Source organism: Bos taurus, chromosome 25 (genome assembly GCF_002263795.3).
Source record: "Bos taurus isolate L1 Dominette 01449 registration number 42190680 breed Hereford chromosome 25, ARS-UCD2.0, whole genome shotgun sequence".
Taxonomy (NCBI): Eukaryota; Metazoa; Chordata; class Mammalia; order Artiodactyla; family Bovidae; genus Bos; species Bos taurus.
In genome coordinates, this window is record NC_037352.1 from 38,229,619 (window position 1) to 38,239,858 (window position 10,240).

The 10,240-nt window shown below is 42.4% G+C and overlaps 1 non-coding gene across 1 annotated transcript; it reads right to left on the bottom strand.

Annotated features, from left to right (window-relative positions):
* Positions 1-583: 583 nt before the first annotated feature.
* On the bottom strand, positions 584-656 carry TRNAG-CCC (transfer RNA glycine (anticodon CCC)). The gene has a single exon. It is a non-coding gene; the product is annotated as a tRNA-Gly (tRNA).
* Between the last annotated feature and the right edge of the window lie 9,584 nt (positions 657-10,240).

Genomic DNA, 10,240 nt, shown 5'->3' on the forward strand with positions numbered 1-10,240 from the left:
TAAAGATGGGCTGAAACTGGGCTGGCATCACCCAATCCACTGAGGGTCCGGACAGGAAATGAAAAGGACAGAGGAAGCCTCTTGTGTCCCCTTCTTGAGCTGGAACATCCATCGTGTCCTGCCCTTCGACATCGGAGCTCCAACTTCTGGTCCAAGAGTGTTAAGCCACCCACTGTCCCAGTTCTCCAGCTCATGGATGGCATGTTGTTGTTCAGTCGCCAAGTTGTGTCTGATTCGCTGCCACCCTATGGACTGGCCCTGTCCTTCACTATCTCCCGGAGCATGCTCAAACTCATGTCCAGAGTCGGTGATGCCATCCAACCATCTCATCCTCTGTCGTCTCCTTCTCCTCCTGCCTTCAATCTTTCCCAGCATCAGGGTCTGTTTCAATGAGTCAGCTCTTCATATCAGGTGGCCAAATATGGATGGCATATCATAACATATCTCAGCCTCCATCATTTTTGGGGGGGGGGCTATTTTTTCATGTATTTATTGGCTGCCTCAGGTCTTAGTTGAGGCACATAGCCTCTTCGATCTCAGTTGCAACATGTAGGATCTTTTAATTACAGCATGTGGGATCTAGTTCCCTGACCAGGGATCGAACCGGGGACCCCTGCATTGGGAGTGCAGTGTCTTAGCCACTGGACCACCAGGGAAGCTCCTCAGCCTCCATAATTGCCTGAGCCAATTCCCATAATAAACCTCTTCTGTATCCATGAATAGCCTACTGGTTCTGTTTTCTGTGGAGAACCCTGACTGATACACTCGTGAATAAGATTAAAAGGCAAAGCCTAAGACAATCCCTTTCTGTAGAGCAAACACTTACAGGAAACCATGTGCAAACTCGTGATCTTTTTTCCCCCACTTCAGGAGAATGGGGTTTTTGTCTTACACAGATGGGTGTTAAAAGTAAAAAAAAAAGTCACACACCATATCATAGTAAAGATCTTGAAGAAGCAGAATTGTCACATGTCTGTCTGTAACAGATTGTCCAGCAGAACTTTCCGTGACGGTGGAAATGCTCGTTCTCTGCACTGCCCGAAGCAGTGGCCACAAGTCCCTCTAGCCATCAAGCCCTTGAAAGGTGGCTATCGTGAGTGAGAACTGAATTTTAGATTTTTTATATTTCAGGTAAAATTTAAGAATATTTCCTAATTTTCCTTGTTATACCTTCTTAGATACGCCCATCATTTAAAAGTGGACATTTAGGAGAAGGAAATGGCAACCTACTCCAGTATTCTTGCCTAGAGAATCCTGTGGACAGAGCAGCCTGGTGGGCTGCTGTCCATAGGGCTGCATAGAGTCGGACACAACGGAAGCGACTTAGCATGCATGCCTTGGAGAAGGAAATGGCAACCCACTCCAGTGTTCTTGCCTGGAGAATCCCAGGGACGGAGGAGCCTGGTGGGCTGCCGTCTATGGGGTTGCACAGAGTCGGACACGACTGAAGCGAATCAGCTGTAGCAACATCAGTACCACAAAGTGAAAATATAGGTCACTAACTACAAACCACCAAAGGGTTCCATTTCCACTTAACCCAAGGTCATACACTGTCTGAACTTTTTTTTTTTTATCTTCATTCACATCTTGGTAGTTTTCCCTGCTTTCCAATAAAGTTTTTCTATGAGGGCAAAATAAATAAATAAATAAAAGTGGACATTTCCAAATACATGGGTTTTTAAAGTATCTTTGATATGAACTTCTCACCTTGATATTTATTTCTCATTTAAATGCCTTCTTCTCTGCAATCACCCTCTGTGTTTTTTCAGTCTTGTAACTTTGAGGCTTTCAATGGCTAAGTCAAAGATCTCTCTTGGTAAACGTCACACTGCACTTGAAAATATGTGTATTTTCAAATATATTTTGATATTAATTTCTACCATAATTGCATAGTGATGAGAGAACACAGTCTGTATGATTTCAATACCTTTAGATTATGAAATTTTTGCACTTTATGTCCTTGGATATGTTCCAGTGTCCCCAAGTTTAAAGTCTATGGGAAGTTGAATAGAATTTGTATTCTACTGCTGTGTGAAAATTGTATAAATCTTAATTATGTTGAATTGGTTCATGGTGCTTTTCAGGTCTGCTATATCCTTTCTACTTTTTTATTTTTTATTGAATGATAATTGCTTTTCAGAATTTTGTGGTTTTCTGTCAAACCTCAACATGAATCAGCCATAGGTATACACATATCCCCTCCCTTTTGAAACTCCCTCCCATCTCTCTCCCCATCTCACCCCTCTAGGTTGATACAGAGCCCGTTTGAGTTTCCTGGACCAAACAGCAAATTCCCATTGGCTATTTTACATATGATAAGTTTCTGTGTTACTCTCTCCACACATCTCCCCCTCTCCCCCCCTCTCCCCATGTCCATACCTCTATTCTCTATGTCTATTTCTCCATTTCTGCTCTGTAAATAAGTTCTTAAGTGCCATTTTTCTAGATTCCGTATATATGCATTAGAATACAATATTTTTCTTTCTTTCTGACTTACTTCACTCTGTATAATAGGTTCCAGGTTCATCCACTGAACTGACTCAAAGGTGTTCCTTTTTATGGCAGAGTAATATTCCATTGTGTATATGTACCACAGCTTCTTTATCCATTCATCTGTCGATGGACATCTAGGTTGCTTCCATGTTCTAGCTATTGTAAATAGTGCTGCAATGAACAATGGGATACATGTGTCTATTTCAACTTTGGTTTCCTCAGGGTATATGCCTAGAAGTGGGATTGCCACGTCATATGGTGGTTTTATTCCAAGTTTTTTAAGGAATCTCCATATCATCTTCCATAGTGACTGTATCAATTTACGTTCCCACCAACAGTGCAAGAGCGTTCCCTTTTATCCACATCCTCTCCAGCATTTATTGTTTGTAGACTTTTTGATAATGGCCATTCTGACCTGTGTGAGATGGTATCTCATTGTAGTTTTGATTTGCATTTCTCTAATAATGAGCGATGTTGAGTATCTTTTCATGTGTTAGCCATCTGTATAGAAATATACTTTTCTATATATTCATTCTATTAATTTTTGAGTTTGCTATTAAAACTTCAACTAAAAATCTTAATTTATCTACTTAAAAATTAATTGTAATATACAGTAGAACTATATGTAATCTTGTTCTGTATTTTCCAAGTCTCCTATAAATGCATTATCATACTTTCATAATTTAAAAAATAAATACATTGATAAAAATTTTAAGTAATCACTTGCGGTAGCCTCTACCCTATTGGATATAATGTCCATACCTTATATTTATTCAAGATCTTTTTTTTCTTTAATCTTGGAGCACATGTGTTTGTAGCTGTGGGATCTTCCCAGAGGAGAAATCGAACCCATGTCCCCTGCATTGGCAGGCGGGTTCTTAACCACTGGACCACCGGGGAAGTCGGTCAACTGTTTAAATCATGTCTCTGCCAGTTACTAGCTAGGTCGTCTGGACTCCATGTCCTTGGTACTGAAATGAGAACCATCGTTCTGAAGATTGAGTGACTGTTCTGGCCGGCTGCCCCTTCATGCTGCAGAGCTGGGAGGTCCACAAAAGGATGTTCTTAGGAGTTTGAACATTATTGTTAGTTTCTCTTTTAATAAAACATCCTCATTCTGAAACATCTTAAGAGAACCGTAAACATGGGGATGAACCATATACATAAATGTATGAGCTTCATAACATAAAGACATGAGTTTTGCAAGAAATTCAGGCCAGATTTTGGGATATTGCAAAATCTCTGAGGAGCTTTGAATATTACGTGTCTGAATCGGGCAGGAGAGAGGGAACAATATCCGAGCAATTTTTCCCCAAGAGACCCAAACGGAAATATCTCACAAAGAGGAAGCCTGGAGTTTATTCAAACAAACTGCTTTTATTTTAATAAGTCCTAAGTGGTACTCAGAACGTTTCCAAGAAGTTAAATCACTGGTATGCTATTTATATACATCTATTATCACAATTTATCATGTTAGAAAATTTCAGTAGGTCTTTCACCAAAATGCACCAGAAGGAGCAATCATTCATTGACATTATAAAATAATAGCAGCTCCCAATATTTTAACAGATTCTGACGTTTTAAAAGGATTTCACGATGAGCCATCAAAGAAACGTAAATCTGTGATTTCGGGAGTGAAGAAATGACTCAGATGGGGAGGCAAGTTTCCCTTCAAGGGTCTCTAAGAGGCTCTCACACGTGGACAGGGCGCAGTTAGACCTTGACCCTTCTAAAGGGGCCTGTCAGGGCTCCGCTGCTCTGGGCAGAAGAGAACATGCTGACAAAACCACCATTCTTGTTGATACGGAGTGAAAATGTGGTTTCATACTTTCATACTGAAAGTCGCTCTCCCAGAGAAAAACAAAACCACTGAAATTCATTTTCTAACACGTGGACCTTCTGGTTTCAGAGCACCAGCTGTGGGTATTGACTTAAAGAGTTACAAATCTTATCACCCTCACTGAGCTTAACAAACCACAATGAACTGGACCAATGCCTGTGTTTTCACCTTCATTTTTGCTTAGGAATTTGGATAAACAAAATAACTGGGAAGAAAAAAAAAACCAAGACCTTCCCTGAAGCAACACACCCGAAGTGAACAGGTGGCTCCCTCTTGTGGCAAAATTGGGCCACACACGCCCACTGCGGGGCCGGCTTTACACCCCACCCATTCATTCCCTTTGAATTAGCCAGCAGCTACACTGAAATTACCCTGAATTACTAAGATTACTAAAAACACAGAGTCTGGGTAGCGGTGCCCCACCCACTGGGACTGATTTCCGTTGTTCTGAGGGAAACAGAATGTTCTGTTGGAATCTGCCCAGAGTGAAAAAGGCCACTTAATAGTTACTTGAGGGAATTCCCTGGTGGTCCGGTGGTTAAAAATCCACCTTGCGATGCCAGGAACGTGGGTTAGATCCCTGGTCAGGGAACTAAGATCCCACATGCCATGGAGCAACTAAGCCTGTGTGCTGCACCCAATACAGCCAAATAAGTAAAATAGATATTTTTAAATAATGATTTATTTTAGAATAATAAAAACCTCTACCTTACACAGTGGAATAGGAAATGTGAACATAACTGAACAATGAACCCTGCATGCCACTCACCCGGATGCAGGGACCAGAATCTGGCTCAGTCTTCTCTCCCAAAGGCACCATGAGGCTGGGAAATGAGTGTTTCCCTTACCGCTGCAACCTCAAGTTCTGAGTGAACTCACACATATGTATGTTTGGACTTGCCCCATAGAGAACAGAGTAGCTGCGTGGGAACTAAGCCAGCTCCCCTCTTTTCTCAGATCACCCTCATAAAGGAGGTTTTTCTGAACAGGCACGAGTCCTTATCAGGTCATAGAAGGGTGATGGGAGTGACAAACAGTGCCCCGTCCTAGCTATATCCCCTTAGCCGTTCTACAAAGAACTAGACTTTAAATATATTTATTTGGCTGCAACGGGTCTTAGTTGTAGCATGGGGAATGTAGTTCCCTGACCAGTGATGGAACCCGGGGCCCCTGCATTGGGAACTTGGAGTCTCAGCCTCTGGACCACCAGGGAAACCCAGAAGCAGACTCTGATGCATCTGAGAACTCAGTTGAGAAGAGGCAGCAATGCAATGGTTAATTTCACATCACCTTGGCCGGGTTAAGTGATGCCCAGAGAGCTGGTAAAACACGCATTCTGGGAGTGGGAGAGTATTTCCACAAGAGACTACTAGCAATTGAATCTGCTCGTTGAGTCAAGATCACCCTCCTCAGGGAAAAGGGAATGGCAGCCCGCTCCAGTATTCTTGCCTGGGAAACCCCATGGACAGAGGAGCCTGGCAGGCTAGTCAATGGGGTCACAAGAGTCCGACACGACTTACTGACTAGACAGCGACAGTAGCAGCAGAGACTCCTCTGCCTAGAAAAGCTTTCTGTAGCATTTGTTTTGTCTGGAGTTCCAGGTTAGAATTGGGAAAAACAGAACAACGGATGTTGGAGCCTTCAGACTGGAAAGACTTTGCAGATATTCAGACTACCTCCTTACAGGAAGTCCTGATAGTGTTTTCTTGTGTACTATAAGGCGTTTGCCAACAAAGGTTGGTATAGTCAAAGCTTTGGTTTTTCCAGTAGTCAGGTACGGACATGAGAGTTGGACTATAAAGAAAGCTGAGCACCGAAGAATTGATGCTTTTGAACTGTGGTGTTGGAGAGCTCTTGAGAGTCCCTTGGACTGCAAGAAGATCCAACCAGTCCATCCTAAAGGAAATCAGTCCTGAATATTCATTGGAAGGACTGATGATGAAGCTGAAACTCCAGTACTTTGGCCACCTGATGTGAAGAACTGACTTCTTGGAAAAGACCCTGATGAGAAGGGGATGACAGAGGATGAGATGGTTGGATGGCATCACCGACTCGATGGACTTGAGTTTGAGTAAACTCCGGGAGCTGGTGATGGACAGGGAAGCCTGGCGTGCTGCAGTCCATCAGGTCGCAAAGAGTCGGACAAGACTGAGACTGAACTGACTGATAAGGCGTTTTCATACTTCCGAGATTGCTACAGTCTGTGTGCTTTCACTATCGCAAGACTCCTTAAAATTCAATGTGAAATTGATCTTCGTTTTCTTTTACTCTTATTAGAGCCTCAGATAAAATGCTAAATAAAAGTCAAGACTCTTTAATATGAAAAAAAAAATCACCCTCATCAATGCAGGTGGCCATCACCCAAAACACTAGAAGTTAATAGAACAAAAAGGAGAAAGGGCGATTTTGCTCTGCTTGAGCTGAAGGGTCCCTCTTCCGCCTGTGGACATGGGTGCCGTTGGTTCTCAGACCTTGGGACTTGGACTGGATGACGTTTGGCTTCCCCAAGTCCGCAAATGGCAGACAGTGGGGCTTCTCAGCCTCCATGATCCCGTGAGCCAATTCTTGTGATAAATCTCCTCATATCTGTACCTGTAGATTCTATTGTTTCTCTGGAAAATGACTAACACAGCGATTTAAGTCAAAGGAGCACAGAGGAACTTCCCTGGTAGTCCAGTGGTTAAGACCTCGCCTTCTAATGCAAGGGGTGTGGGTTTGATCCCTGGTCAGAGCATTAATATCCCACAAGCCTCCTGGCCAAAAAACAAAAACATTAAAAAAAAAAAAAAAAATCCAGGAGCAATACTGTAACACATCAATAAAGATTTCAAAAAAAAAAAGTCACTCTTGGGAAAAAACAAGGAGCACAGAGACTCGATGCTTTCTCCAAACTACCTTGGACAAACAGGGGGGCAAAATGCTTGTAATCTTAAACACAGAAGACGAGCCAAGAGAAGTGAAACACAGCCTATTTCCAATTCTGAAGCAAATTACCTGTTTCTGATAGAAACAGTTTTGTAGGTAGGTGAGGAAGCAAAAACAAGTCCACTTCCTTAAAAAAAATTTTAAAAACCTAAAAGCGTTCAAGTTAACTGCAGAATTCCACTCTGATACTGTGGCAAGGCACAGCTCCCCTATAAAAATCCCTCATGTTATATACCTAAACACAGGCAGAGCAGAACCAGCCATGCCCACTGCTTGAACCACTGCTGTTTACCAGAAGTCACCAGTCCTCAAAGATGCCTTCCACTCAATGGCACACGTTTGTTTCAGGAAAAAGGAGACGTAAGCCTATGAAGATGACCTTTAAGAAGCAGTCAGGCTCTTGGCAAACAAGTTTTCTAATCACATTTCAGCCATGCAGATACACAGCTCTGTGGAGTTTGCAGGGTGCGAAGTACAAATGAAAAGTGAACAGATGCTTTGTTTAAATTGGTCCAGTGCAACCAAGTTTCCATAAAATGGGGGAAAAAAAAAAAAAGAGGTAACATTCTGGAAGCAGAGGAGAGCCAAGCAGAAGCGACCATCCTGTGGCATCTTACTGAGGCCTCTAGTTTCAAATGGCTACGTTGAACATATGGAGGATCAATTGGCTGGGCTGTGTTTCAAAGCTTCCAGCACTGGCTGGTGTTGGAGAGCCATTTCTAGCTCTGAGTTCATATGGATGGTTTAGGAGATCCCTTCATTCTACTTCTTCTCCTTGGAAAGCTTAATAAGAATTTTGAAGTTACCTACAGCAAAGTACAAAGCGAATCTTAAAACACTTTTTTTTTTGGCCATACCGAGCCACTTGTGGGATCTTAATTCCCTGTTGTTTTTCATATCCAACTCTTGCCGACCCCATGGACTGCAGCATGCCAGGCCTTCCTGTCCATCACCAACTCCCAGAGCTTATTCAAACTCATGTCCATTGAGTCGGTGACGCCATCCAACCATCTCATCCTCTGTTGAACCCTTCTCCTCCCACCTTCAATCTTTCCCAGTTTCAGGGTTTTTTCTAATGAGTCAGCTCTTCACATCAGGTGCCCAAAGATTGGAGCTTCAGCATCAGTCCCTCCAATGCATATTCAGAACTGATCTCCTTTAGGATGGACTGGTTGGCTCTCCTTGCAGTCCAAGGGACTCTCAAGGGTCTTCTCCAACACCACAGTTCAAAAGCATCAGTTCTTCAGCATTGAGCCTTCCTTATGGGCCCACGCTCACATTCATATGTGACCACTGGAAAAACCATAGCTTTGACTATATGCACCTTTGTCAGCAAAGTAATGTCTCTGCTTTTTAATAAACTGTCTAGATTTGTTATAGCTTTTCTTCCAAGGAGCATCTTTTAATTTTAATTAAATTTTAATTAGTTCCCTGACCAGGGATCAAACATGGGTCCCCTGCAGTGGAAACTCAAGAGTCTTATCCACTGGACCACCAGGGAGGTCCCCACATTTCTTATTCTGCGTGAAATTACAGGAAATGGCCTATATGCGTTTTAGAATACACACACAAAGCTCCCAAATACATGTGTTGCTTCCTAGCTATAAAATCAAGTCATGTAAGAATAATTGATGTAAACACAAGCTTCTTAATTTTTTATTCTCTACAGGCTGGCAACTTCATAATCACTTCAAGATCTCAACATCCACTCCATGTGAAAAAGATTTCATGATTTCCAAATGTGAATAACCAAGTCCAAGATTTTGCACTATATGCTGTTTCTAAATTTAAAGTGACTGTGCTGTCTAGTCCTTAAGAACAGAATCCATAAAGGCAAAAAAGAAGAACATGCATATAGACATCAGAACTTTTAAAACAGGCTTCCCTCAGTTTTCACTGCCAAAATGATACATTTAAAATATTTCAAATGAGCGATCCTTTTATAATTTAATCATGGAAACAACTTATTCAAAAGAGTATCTTATTCCTCTAATTGCTTCAAAAATAGAATGGGTTGCAGAAGGCCATCCTTCACAGCCCTGAAACTTCATAGGTTTCACACGCTACACAGATCACCACCTTTCTACCCCAGGACTTTCCACAGGAGGGCCACCTTCGGACGGACCTGGAGACAGCACAGCACCAAAAGGAACAATGTCAGCAGTGGATATGCACTAAAAAATAATGTAAACAAGAAAGTTACTGTGAGCTTTTCCACAAAGCTTTTATAAAAGCACTTACCTTATTCTGACGTAACTATACGAAAACACTTCAAGTTGATTTGTGTGTGCTAAGTCGCTTCAGCCGTGTCTGACTCTGAGACTTCATGAACCATAGCCTGCCAGGCTCCTCTGTCCATGGGATTCTCTGAGCAAGAGTACTGAGTGCATTGCCATGCCCTCTTCAAGGGGTTCTTCCCAATCCAGGGATCAAACCCACATCACTTATGTCTCCTGCCTTGGGGGCGGATTCTTTACCACAAGCGCCACAAATTAATTCAGTTAATGCTAAATAGGGAATTCTGAATTTGTTCTTTGCAACTGTTTGAAAATTCACATACTTGGAATTTACAAAAGAAAAACAGCTGATGTGTCATGGAAACTTCCAACTCAAAGTAGACTGAGTTTAAAACAACAACAAAAAAGGGAGGGTGGGGAGGGAAGAGGGACAGGGAGAGGGTGTTGACAAGAAAATCGATCCCATTCTACAACACTGAAAAGTGTCATCTCATTCACCGCCCGTTGACGACGCTGAGGCGGAGAGTCCACTAACCAGGGCTTTTTCTCCAGTCAGGTCGGTGTCCTTGTAGCCTGGCTGCAGACCACTGCTTCATAGGGGTGAGTACCCCACTCCACAAGGATCATAACACATTATTTCATTCTATCTGGACAGTTGAGTTCCAGAGTAATTTTACATTTTGCTTTTGATCTCTGCTTCCAATCTTCTGAATCAGTGAACAACTTTTCGCAAACAAACTCAAGT